Source organism: Salmo salar, chromosome 18, assembly GCF_965601325.2.
Source record: "Salmo salar chromosome 18, fSalSal1, whole genome shotgun sequence".
Taxonomy (NCBI): domain Eukaryota; kingdom Metazoa; phylum Chordata; class Actinopteri; order Salmoniformes; family Salmonidae; genus Salmo; species Salmo salar.
This window is the reverse complement of record NC_138308.1, coordinates 80,286,190-80,298,797: the sequence shown is the minus strand read 5'-3', so window position 1 is coordinate 80,298,797 and position 12,608 is coordinate 80,286,190.

The following is a 12,608-nucleotide window of genomic DNA, read 5'->3' as shown; positions in this document are numbered from 1 at the left end:
ACAGCTTTGCACACTCTTGGCATTCTCTCAACCAGCTTCACCTGGAATGCTTTCCCATCAGTCTTGAAGGAGTTCCCACATATGATGAGCACTTGTTGACTGATTTTCCTTCACTCTTCGGTCCAACTCATTTGTTTTACACTTTTTTGGTTACTACATGATTCCATATGTGTTATATCATAGTTTTGACATCTTCACTATTATTCTACAATGTAGAAAATAGTAAAAATAAAGAAAAACCCTTGAATGAGTAAGTGTGTCGAAACTTTTGACTAGTACTGTATATGACGAATAAACAAACAAATGAGGGCAAATGGGACTGATAACATGCCATGAAAGAAAAAGTGAATGAGAGAAGAGAAAGCGAACAGTGGAAAGTGAAACACAGTTTTTATGCGAGTAAAGTCATACTGTATGAAAATAAATCACGACAGCTGTGATGGAAACAGGAAGTTTTGATAAAATTGTATAAATGGCGATAGATCATTTGTTCGTTGAACATGGTGGGGTCTTTTGTGTCGGTAAAATTAATTATGTGAGAAATGGTGGTGGAAACGCTTTTATGCGGAAATATTGACATAACAACCATCATATCAAAGTAAACTTGGAGTCACATGATGATATGGTGTGTGGTCCTCCCACTATGACTCGGGAAACCATGCAGTTTATTAGGCAACATATGAAATAACTTATGATGAACTTCACAGGGTGGTGAAAGTGCACGGTGATCTTGATGTTCCTTTCCAATAAAAATCGAGGGTTTATCCATAATAATCTCAACATGTAGACTAGCCTACAGCACTGTATCTGCTAGCTGTCGGCTACAGCACTGTATCTGCTAGCTGTTGGTGTCACGTCCTGACCATAGAGAGCTCTTATTTTCTATGGTAGAGTAGGTCAGGGCGTGACTGGGGGGGTTTATCTAGTTTATTTAGTTCTATGTTGTTTGGTTCTAGTTTCTTTTTTCTATGTTGGGGTTTTTGTATGATCCCCAATTAGAGGCAGCTGGTCATCGTTGTCTCTAATTGGGGATCATATTTAAGTAGTTGTTTTTCCCACCTGTGTTTGTGGGAGATTATTTTGAGTTGGTGCATGTAGCACCTCTGTCGTCACGGTTTGTGTTTTGTTTATAGTTTATAGTTTATTGTTTGTCTTGCAAAGTTTCACATTAAAATAAAAGATGTGGAACAATACCCACGCTGTGCCTTGGTCTCCTTCCTACGACGAACGTGACAGTTGGCTACAGCGCTGTATCTGCTAGCTGTTGGCTACAGCTCTGTATCTGCTAGCTGTTGGCTACAGCGCTGTATCTGCTAGCTGTTGGCTACAGCTCTGTATCTGCTAGCTGTTGGCTACAGCGCTGTATCTGCTAGCTGTTGGCTACAGCTCTGTATCTGCTAGCTGTTGGCTACAGCGCTGTATCTGCTAGCTGTTGGCTACAGCGCTGTATCTGCTAGCTGTTGGCTACAGCGCTGTATCTGCTAGCTGTTGGCTACAGCGCTGTATCTGCTAGCTGTTGGCTACAGCGCTGTATCTGCTAGCTGTTGGCTACAGCTCTGTATCTGCTAGCTGTTGGCTACAGCGCTGTATCTGCTAGCTGTTGGCTACAGCGCTGTATCTGCTAGCTGTTGGCTACAGCTCTGTATCTGCTAGCTGTTGGCTACAGCGCTGTATCTGCTAGCTGTTGGCTACAGCGCTGTATCTGCTAGCTGTTGGCTACAGCTCTGTATCTGCTAGCTGTTGGCTACAGCTCTGTATCTGCTAGCTGTTGGCTACAGCGCTGTATCTGCTAGCTGTTGGCTACAGCGCTGTATCTGCTAGCTGTTGGCTACAGCTCTGTATCTGCTAACTGTTGGCTACAGCGCTGTATCTGCTAGCTGTTGGCTACAGTGCACGTGCCAAGACCAAAGATAGCACATTTGTTATTTAACGCAACGGTTTTGTGACAAAACTATCGGTAGAGTTGAGATGGAGACGGAAACAAATGAAAACATAAGCGAAAAAGCATATTTTGTGTGCACTACGTCATCACACAGTGATTTTCATCTGCAACAATTCTGTTTGGCAAAAACACACCACCGGTGGAAAAAAACGCCCATTCTCTTTATGCCGATTTTAGAATATTTGCATCAAAATGTGTCGCCAATTGGATGGAATCGTAGCTGGTGAGCAAAAAAAGTTAGCCGAAGCAGGCCTAGACAGACAGACAGGAGTAGACATTGTTTACATTTATGTCATTTTGCAGACGCTGTTATCCAGAGGCACTTACAGGAGCAATTAGGGTGAAGTGTCTTGCTCAAGGGCGCATAGACAGATTTTCCACTTAGGTATTCAAACGAGCGACCTTTGGTAACTGGCCAAACGCTGTTAACCGCTAGGCTACCTGCCGCCTGTTTCACGCCTGTTACCGCTGTTAAAGCCATTGCTCTTAAAGCCAATGTCCAATTGTCTCTAAATGTCAGCGTTTTGGCCGTATTGTAGGAGAGCATTGGAGTGGAGTTATGCTTATGAGACCAGGCTGAAAGCGGTTCGAGAGAGGACTGAAAGGTCAGAGAGGAATAGAAAGAACAGAGAACGCAGGAGAGAGAGAGGTCCTGGACAGTGGACACAAGTGAAATTGGCCAGAGAAGAGGGGGGAGGGTAGGTAGAGGTCCTGGAGAGACATGGGTGAAAGGCATGGTGACCAATAGAGTGGTCCAGACTCTGAAACACTCTCTCCCCCTCCCTCCCTTCACCATCACTCATTCTCAACCCACAGACAGACAGACAGACAGACAGACAGACAGACAGACAGACAGACAGACAGACAGACAGACAGACAGACAGACAGACAGACAGACAGACAGACAGACAGACAGACAGACAGACAGACAGACAGACAGACAGAAAAGCCTTTTTGAAGAAATTGACTGCTTTTTACTGACTTTACTAACAGAGCCGGGCAAACTGCTTCCTGAAGTGCCAGAAGGAACACATAAAACAAGTGTATGAAGAAAGGAGGAGAGAAACCGCAGAGCTGGGGAGAAAAATATGATTTCCTTCTTGTTCACCTGGGTCTCAGTGTGTGTGTGTGTGTGTGTGTGTGTGTGTGTCTGTGTGTGTGTGTGTGTGTGTGTGTGTGTGTGTGTGTGTGTGTGTGTGTGTGTGTGTGTGTGTGTGTGTGTGTGTGTGTGTGTGTGTGTGTGTGTGTGTGTGTGTGTGTGTGTGTGTGTTTGCGCGCACATGTGTCTCTGTGCTAAAAGGATCTTATCTGATAAAGGAAGCCTACTGGTCTTGACTAACAGCAGTCAAATGTAAAGACCTGTCTCAAACGAGAGGTGAATGCACTTTACTACACTTTAGTCTTAATGTTTTGTTGATGGCATTACTGTGGGGAATCTGGCTTCCATTTGGCTCCTTGGGAGGATATAGCTATTATAGATAGAGTACAATGGAGGTTGTTGGTACTGTAAGGGATGCATGTTTTCGGTGACCTTGTGACCTTTCACTATGGTAAACATTGTTAACATGGTAAAGGTCAAGGGTGAGGAGAGCAAAAGAAAAAGATTTGAGAATGAAAAGGAACATACAGTATATTCATGTTATATTGAATACGTAGACAAACACACAAGCAGAGAGTATGAAGTCGATATCATGAAAGTAGTCGGTGGCAGAGAGAAAAGTGAGAGAGAGGATAGAGACGGTGTGTGTGTGTGTGTGTGTGTTACGTTATAGATGTACAAAGCAGGTCTCGTTCTCTCCATCTCCATGTATTTTGATCCACTTCAGAGCTTGGCCTTGTGGGTTCACCACCAGGGGCCATCTTGAAAAAAGTAAGAATGGGAAACACCAGTCAGCAACACGACTAGTTACACTATCAAGCCACTTCTTAGCCTTATCAGTAAGGTCTGTGAGACTGAGATAGTTGTGCTTTGTTTGATAGGTGTAAGAGTTTGTCTTGTCTAGACTACTGAAGTACTATTATAGATATGAAACTAAGCACTGAGAAAAGACAGACGGAGAGAATTTAATAAAAATACTAGAGTCTCTACGGAGTGCATATATGTACGTGGTGTCTGACTGGTTGCCGCAGTTGATGATGACTCTGTTCTCGGTGGAGAAGGCGTCGGAAGGCAGTCCCTGGATGGTCCAGTCCCTCACAGCCGTGGGCTTGGACAGGAACACAGAGAAACTAAACCCTGGAGAACACGGCCCCTCCAACTCACGTACCTCACGCACCTGACGGAGGGGAAAGTGAGAGAGAAAGAGAAAGAAAGGGAGGTGTGGCTAAATGTGTGTGTGAGAGTGAGAGGTGGTAACTAACAAGTAACAGTGAATAATATAAACACATAAATACATTTTGGTATACTGTTGTGCTGTGAAAGAGTATAGGAAAGTCCAGACAGTGACATTCTCACTAACCTGTTTCATCCAGATAGTAGACACCGTCTCGTCTCAGAGAGGAAAGGCCCCATGTAGGACAAGAAGGCTGCAGCCAGCGGACAGTCTCCTACCATATACCATGTTCTGCTCCAAACCCTGAGACACACATCAGAACAGAGAGATGTGAACATCAAAGAAAGATGAAGACTTTAATGACACGATGCAGCTGTAAGAAATGGTCATTCTAATCTCCAGACCAAATGACTCTATGAAAGTGGATTGTTCAGACACTCTACTGTCTGAGCTCCATAAGAGGAGTCCTTACCGCCACAGTCTCCTCCCAGCAGACTCTCTCTCCAACCAATCCTGACACCAGTTTCCCGGCCTGGTCCAGTTTGAGCTTCATCTCCTCTGACTTCCTCCTCAACTCCTCCATCTGCCAGCTTATCATCATACTGCCTCCTCTTTTTTTACTATACTCATGGGCACACAAAGCGCCTGAGTACCTATCAGAAACACAAACACACACACGTCCACTCATCCACACTCACTCAGACTCATTCACACTTCAGAGAAGCAGCATAGTAAGTATTTCCCACACAGACAGGTCTCTTCTCCTCTCCTCTCTAACCCCGTGCAGTACCTCCTCTGAGTTTTCACACTGTGTGTGTGTGTTAAACAGTTAATCAAATGACTACCCAGACTATTTGCATTGACCTCCTGTTTTACACTGCTGCTACTCGCTGTTTATTATCTATGCATAGTCACTTCACCCCTACCTACACGTATAAATTACCTCTAACCTGTACCCCCACACACTGACTCGGTACCGGTTTATTACTTAGATTTTTAAACAATTCTACATTGTTGGTTAAGGGCTGGGCTTGTAAGTAAACATTTCATGGTAAGGTCTACACGTGTTGTATTCGGTGTGTGTATGTGTGTACCATAAGCAGCTGTTACACTCACTCCCTCTCGGTTTCTCTATCTCTCTCTCCCTCTCTTTACCTCCATCCCTCCCTAAAACGTTATCAAAGCACAATATAACATTATTGAAACGTTATGCAAAATGAAAAGAAGCAAGAGGTTTTCCTGATCAGGTCATGTGGCCAGGAACATACTCTGGCTGTAAACATTACTGCAATCTTCTTATATTATATACAGTGACAGTCAAAAGTTTTAGAACACCTACTCATTCAAGGGTTTTTCTTGATTTTTGCTATTTTCTACATTGTAAAATAATAGTGAAGACATCAAAACTCTGAAATAACACATATGGAATCATGTACTGAGGTAACCAAAAAAGTGTTAAACAAATCAAAATACATTTTATATTTGAGATTCTTCGAAGTAGTCACCCTTTGCCTTGATGACAGCTTTGCACACTCCTGGCATTCTCTCAACCAGCTTCATGAGTTAGTCACCTGGAATGCATTTCAATTAACAGGTGTGCCTTGTTAAAAGTTAATTTGTGTAATGTATTTATTTCTTAATGCGTTTGAGCCAATTAGTTGTGTTGTGACAAGGTCAGGGTAGTATACAGAAGATAGCCCTATTTGGTAAAAGACCAAGTCCATATTATGGCAAGAACAGCTCAAATAAGCAAAGAGAAACGACAGTCCATCATTTCTTTAAGACATGAAGGTCAGTCAATGCGGAAATGCAGTCGCAAAAACCATCAAGAGTTATGATGAAAGTGGCTCTCATGACGACCGCCACAGGAAAGGAAGACCCAGATTTACCTCTGCTGCAGAGGATAAGTTCATTAGAGTTAACTGCACCTCAGATTGCAGCCCAAATAAATGCTTCACAGAGTGGAACGAGGGTCGTACAAAGGGGACCAAGGCGCGGCGGGTAAAGTGCTCATATTTTACTTTAATGAAAACACTAAATCAAAACAACAAAACGACCATCAACAGTTCCGTCAGGTTACAAGGAACAAATCAGAAAACAACTACCCACAAAACCCAAATGAAAAACAGGCTGCCTAAGTATGGTTCCTAATCAGAGACAACGATAGACAGCTGCCTCTGGTTAGGAACCATACTCGGCCCAACACAAAGACATACAACACATAGAATGCCCACCCCACACCCTGACCTAACCACATAGAGAAACAAACCCTCTCTCTCAGGTCAGGGTGTGACACAGAGTTCAAGTAACAGACACATCTCAACATCAACTGTTCAGAGGAGACTGCGTGAATCAGGCCTTCATGGTCAAATTGCTGCAAAGAAACCACTACCGAAGGATTTTAGTAGATAATTCAAAAAATGTAACGGGGTAATGTGTATAAATTGATAAGATCTTTTTTTTCATAAATGTTATAATAAGGCTGTAACACAACAAAATGTGGAAAAAGTCAAGGGATCTGAATACTTTCCAGATGCACTGTAGTTCCTGTGGTACACCACCACACGCATCAGTTCCAAAGAATACTATATATTTCAATAAAAGTCAATCTGTTGTGTGGCATTCTGAGTCTTCTTGTGCCTTAACTCTAATCTGTGGATTATTTTGACTATAACAAATTAAATCAGATTAAACAAATTGTGCTATTTATCACAGACTACTTTGTTTCAAAGTTTAACAAGGACTCTCTCCTCACCAGTGTCATGATCAAAGATATGATCAAGAGCCTAATTTGGTCATTGTGCTGCCACAGAATGAATTGCCACAGAATGAATTGTGAGCAAGGCCTCACCCATTAATTTGTAATGATCAGTCATTTTTGACCGGGAAAACCACAGGTGTACAAAAGTTAAATAAAACACCCAAAATGTAATGAAAATCATCAAAATGTATTTTGTGTGTTCAGATGCCCTGTGTGGACAAAGTCATGGAACCTTATGACAATCAGATTTTTCAGAGAGAAAACTTGTAAATCGGTCCAATTCGACCGGAACACAGCAGGATGGTAATGGGTGTCGTGCATTACCCAGGTAGGTGTTACACACCGATGTGGTGGTGAATGACGTGAATGATGAAAAGCTCTTTGAGCTTTTGGAAAAACGCGACTTAAATCCATTAAACATAACAGCCGCCAAGACCCAAACTCCATTGTCTGAGCCACTAGGTTTAGCTGGCTAATGGCTGTCATGCCATCACAGCCAGCCACGGTGTGACTGCGTTGAGTTGCTAAGGTTCTGTCCCACTCCCAGCCACTAATACTGGTCAGAGGTGGAGGAATGGAGGGATAGAGGGAGGGAAGCCCTGAAGCCAACAGCCAAGGCATGGTGATTAGATCTGGGTAATGGGCCCTGCCAGCCCAATTAGTGGTATTATGTGTGACCACTGATCTGTCCCACTAATGAGAGCCGAGACAGACTGGTTTTAGTGTGTGTGTGTGTGTGTGTGTGTGTGCGTGCGTGCGTGTGTGTGTGACCCAGACGTCTTGTCGTATCCACCCTGTCATTTCTAATCTCAGCGAACCTCAGGCTAAAATGCTGTCACCCTAAACACAGAACCTAATTTGCAAGACAAGAGATGCACATCAGCCATTAATAACAAGCTCATTCATAAGAAGTGTCCAGGGCCCTGGTCAAATGTTGCGCACAAAATAGGGGATAGTTTGCCATTTGAGACGTAACCGTTGTGTGCAAATGTTGCTGTCAATGCTGTAATATTGAGAATCAGTTGTGGAGCAGTGTGGGGTTCACACACTCAGAGAGAGAGCCACGCTTTATGAAAGGGAAACAGATAATGAGAGAACCTTGGCTATGCTTTGGTACATTGCCGTCCATTAGCACAGCTTGATGCCACAGGAAAAGCTTTCATCTCTATCTCAAACCCTTATTGTTGAATGTGTTCAGTGCTTTGTAAATTTGACACTTCTGTTCTTGGTGTGATACAGCAGGTACTGTACATCCTTTAGCTGAAACGTATTTGTAGGGCTCTCCCACAGGCCTCATACAAAGGACGATGTGTAGTTTGTTGTTCCTCTATCAGGTAGTTAAACATGGAGTCTGGCATCTCGATGATGTTGTCTTCCCTGGGTGAGTCGGACAGAGCACTGGACACCTGGACGAAAAGGTCAGGGTCAAAGGTTAATACACAAAACACAAACTAGGCTACCAGACGTTGGATAGCACTATAAGAGTTTTTACCTGTCATTTTTTGAGGTGACTTTTCCATATGACATTGACTTCGCTTTAGCACCTGTGTAAAGTCAACCATGTAATCATTATTTTCTGTGTTGTTCCCTCTTTGGAAATAACAGATGCAAACGTTGCATTGTATTAAAACTCCCTTAAATAAATGTGTTTTAGTAGTGGTGCCTCTTGGAACTCTGTGTTTAGAGGTTGGGCACCTCTCCAGAGCTGAGGATGTTGTTGATGTCCTCTGGGAACGACAGGTCTACTATCTGGGTGTCGTTGAACAGAATCACTGTGGGCTTGTTGTCCACACCCGTCAGCCCATACAACTCCTTCATGTCTGAGTGTCAAAAATCAATCAAATCAATCCAAATGATCAATAAAGCCCTTTTTTTTTACATCAGCTGTTGTTGCTAAGTGCTGGGAAGGAAAGACTCTGGAATACTGCCGATTTAGTACAAACTCTTGGGACGTGACCAAGAGTCAGTACAAGATGAAAAGTCCAATCAGGAAAAATAGGATATTGGTTTACAGGAACGTCTCTAAACTCTGACGTCAGAAAAGCAGGAGATTCGTGAACGATCAGTCGAAATCAATCCCATCTCTGAAACTACACGAGTAAAAGTAAAGCGATTAAAATAGAAACTAACCACAAGCAACTGTGGAAAAATGCATCCGACTGACTGCAGAACATAAGGTTGTCGGTCTGACTCAATTAATATTAAACGCTCAGGGACCAAACAGCGCCGAGCAGCACGCTGTAATTCAGTGCAATTATGTTATTAACAAATGCCTTGCTGTTGGCAGATCACCCAAATTCGACAAATGGGTTGCTCTTGCAAAACAGGTCCAAATATATCCTGTCTCACAACCTCTGTGTGAAGTGCAGTCACCTAGAAAATATCTCACTCTATCTAAACCCCAGTGTGCTACAGAGCAGTGGTTCCCAACCAGGGTACTAGGACTCCTGGGGGTACTTGGCCTATCCACAAGGGGGGTACTTGAGAAGACTTATGACGCCATAGTCCTACTGGTAAAATGCACATGAGGGGGTACTTCAGGGGTACTCTGGGTAGAGCAAAATTCAATTGGTGGTGTAGTAACCGAAAAAGGTTGGGAACCACTGCTATAGAGAATGTGAAGAGTAGTACGTATAAGTGCAGTAGGCCTACCTGGGTTCAAACACTTAAAGTGGTTGCTTTAGACTGCTTTTCTCTTGGTTCCATTGTGCCAGGCAAGCTCAATCACAGACAAAGTATTTAAAACGATTTCAAATATTATTTCAAGCCATGTCTGTCAGTAGGTCACATATAATGTTCTCTTAACTCCTGCTTGCAGTAGTTCTTGGTGACCTCCACCTGGAAGACCCGGTACTCACAGATGGAGGCGGCCATCTTGGAAAGGCTCCGTCTGCCTGAGCTCCCGATGCCCTCCAGCAGCATGTTCCCTCTGGGCTGGCTGATCACACATACCACACGGGTTACCGAGGGAACACACATATGGTTTATTTGATCAGCAAAGCTCGACACCAACACCCATTTCTACCTGACTCATGGTCCTACTCTGCCCAGAGTAGGTGAAAACTCACTTTGGTTATGACATTTCACTTCCGTATGCTATTAAAAACATTTTACTGAGACAGATATGATTATTCATGTTCTGAATTATTCAGAGGGGTCTTTCTCTAATATATCATCAACATTATATCTAAAAACTTCAGATTTCATAACGTAATACATCCGATAACGTAATACGTAATATATAATAATTATTGTTGAAACTTTTCAGGATTTTACATTTTGTGGTTCCAAGTGGTTCCAAGTGGTTCCAAGTTGTTCCACGTGTCGTAAATAGCTAAATTAGCATGACACGAGCTGAATTAAATGTAAAAGGCTTTGACAATAAAAAGCTTGGGGTACGCTCAACGCTCCACTGACGTTTTGTGAGAAATCTTTGAAAAAGAACAGGAACTTCGCATTAATAATAAAATACTACATGTCATGTCTCAAAATCGATATCTATCTTACCTCTATATTGTTTTATGTCATCCGGATTCCAGAAGAAAGATGAGTTCAACGGTGAGCCTATCCGGTAGCCTTCATTCTCGCACAGCACCCAGCCTAGCTGACACGATGCTATTTTCCTGATTTATGACAATTCTTTCTCTGGCTTTCATTGATTTAGACACCTTCATTTTGAACATCCTACAAGGTTAAACACTTCAGAAATGTTGGAACGTCTTATGATAGAGACATGGGGTGTGGACCATTGGTTTTCGTCTAGGATTATCTACACAGTTAACTTATTATTTTACACATTGGTCAAAAGATGTTTTTTTATTGGACACCCTACTCATTGGTAAGATACGAAAACGAAGCTATTCATTTCCATGGAAAAGAAGAGCCAAAGTAAGAGCAAGCAGCAGGGATGTGTGGTGATGGGATGTATTGGCTGTATTTTTTATGGCTGTGCTGTGGAATTTGCAGTCATACTGACTGTGCCATTTGTATTTGACAGTTTTGTGTGATATTCATATGTACTATGCTGACTATCACCACTCCAGGGGTCAGATTGTAATCCTCCAGCTGAGACTCCAACTCTTCAACGTCTTCAAGTCCAGAGGGTCTTCATACACACAAGGCTCCTTCAGGAAGTCCCCTGAGAGAGAAAGAGAGGCACACATACACACACGCGTGCACACACACACAGAGACGCACGCATGCACATGCAGACGCACGCACAGTTAGATTGACATGCAAGACATCTGTAAACAACTCTTGGAGACCGAGGTGTTGTAATCAATCAATCAATCAACCAACCGGTCGAGGACTAATTACAAACCACTCATCAATCAATACCTTAATCCATCCTTCAATCAGTCTGCTTGTCAATTTACACACACATCCATTTAGTCATCAGTCAGACTAAGAGAACTATCCATTCCATCCTCCCAGTCCCGTGGTGTGTGTGTGTGTGTGTGTGTGTGTGTGTGTGTGTGTGTGTCAGGGATATCCTTGGTAGCAGGAAAGGGGCAGAGACAAATGCAGAAGACTGAGGTCCGTTAACACAGATGTTTAATAAACACAGAATAAACAAAGTCGCCACAAGGCAGGGTGCGCAGAACACAAGACAGGAGGACAGCTCCAAAATCAAAAACGCACGCGGCGCAGCCCGGCAACCCTAATGCCTAATCCAAAAATACACGGCGTAGCTAAAGCAGCGCAAAAACACCGACTGCCACACATAACAGGACATGTAATAATCCCACACGAATTCCCAAACCAAAAGGACAAACTAAATACCCCCCCACTAATGACTAACAAGGAACAGGTGCGGACCTAGACAGACAAAACCAAAAGACACAGAAACGTAGATCGGTGGCAGCTGGTAGGCCGGCGACGACGACCGCCCGAGCACCGCCCGACCGGGGAGGGGCGCCATCTTCCGTGGACGCTGTGACAGTGTGTGTGTGTGTGTGTGTGTGTGTGTGTGTGTGTGTGTGTGTGTGTGTGTGTGGTGTGTGTGTGTGTGTGTGTGTGTGTGTGTGTGTGTGTGTGTGTGTGTGTGTGTGTGGAAACTGAATATGGGTGCTTGTTTGTTGGGGCAGATGCTGTGGTAGGTGAATTCAAACAGAGAGCCTAGCTTCTCAGCTAGCTAGTGCTGAGCGATTTGTCCTTTTTTAGGCCGGTTCGGTTTCGGTTAGATTATTCTAAAATAATCACAGTTTTCAATTTTGGTTTAGATTATTTGGGTTGAAGGCTGTAACAGCACAGAATAAAACAATGAATACAAGTCCCATGATGGTAGTGACGGTCCATTACTGCTTATCACTTATTAACCATCATTTATTCACTTTACTTTAATCAAATATTTGTTTTATTTGATGACTTTATTATTTAAATCCAAGTCGTTATCTCATCTCTATAGAGCTGTAAAGGAGGACAATGTCAGAGGAGGGTTAGGTAAGGAAGGAGAAAGAGGGACAAAAGTTAAAGTAAAGAAGATAACCAGGTGCTTTCTGGTTTCAGACGAGGAGAGACAGAGGAGAGAGTGAGAGAGACAGAGAGGAGAGAGAGATACAGAGAGGAGAGAGAGATAGAAAGAGGAGAGAGAGAGACAGAGAGAGAGAGAGACAGAGAGAGAGAGAGAGAG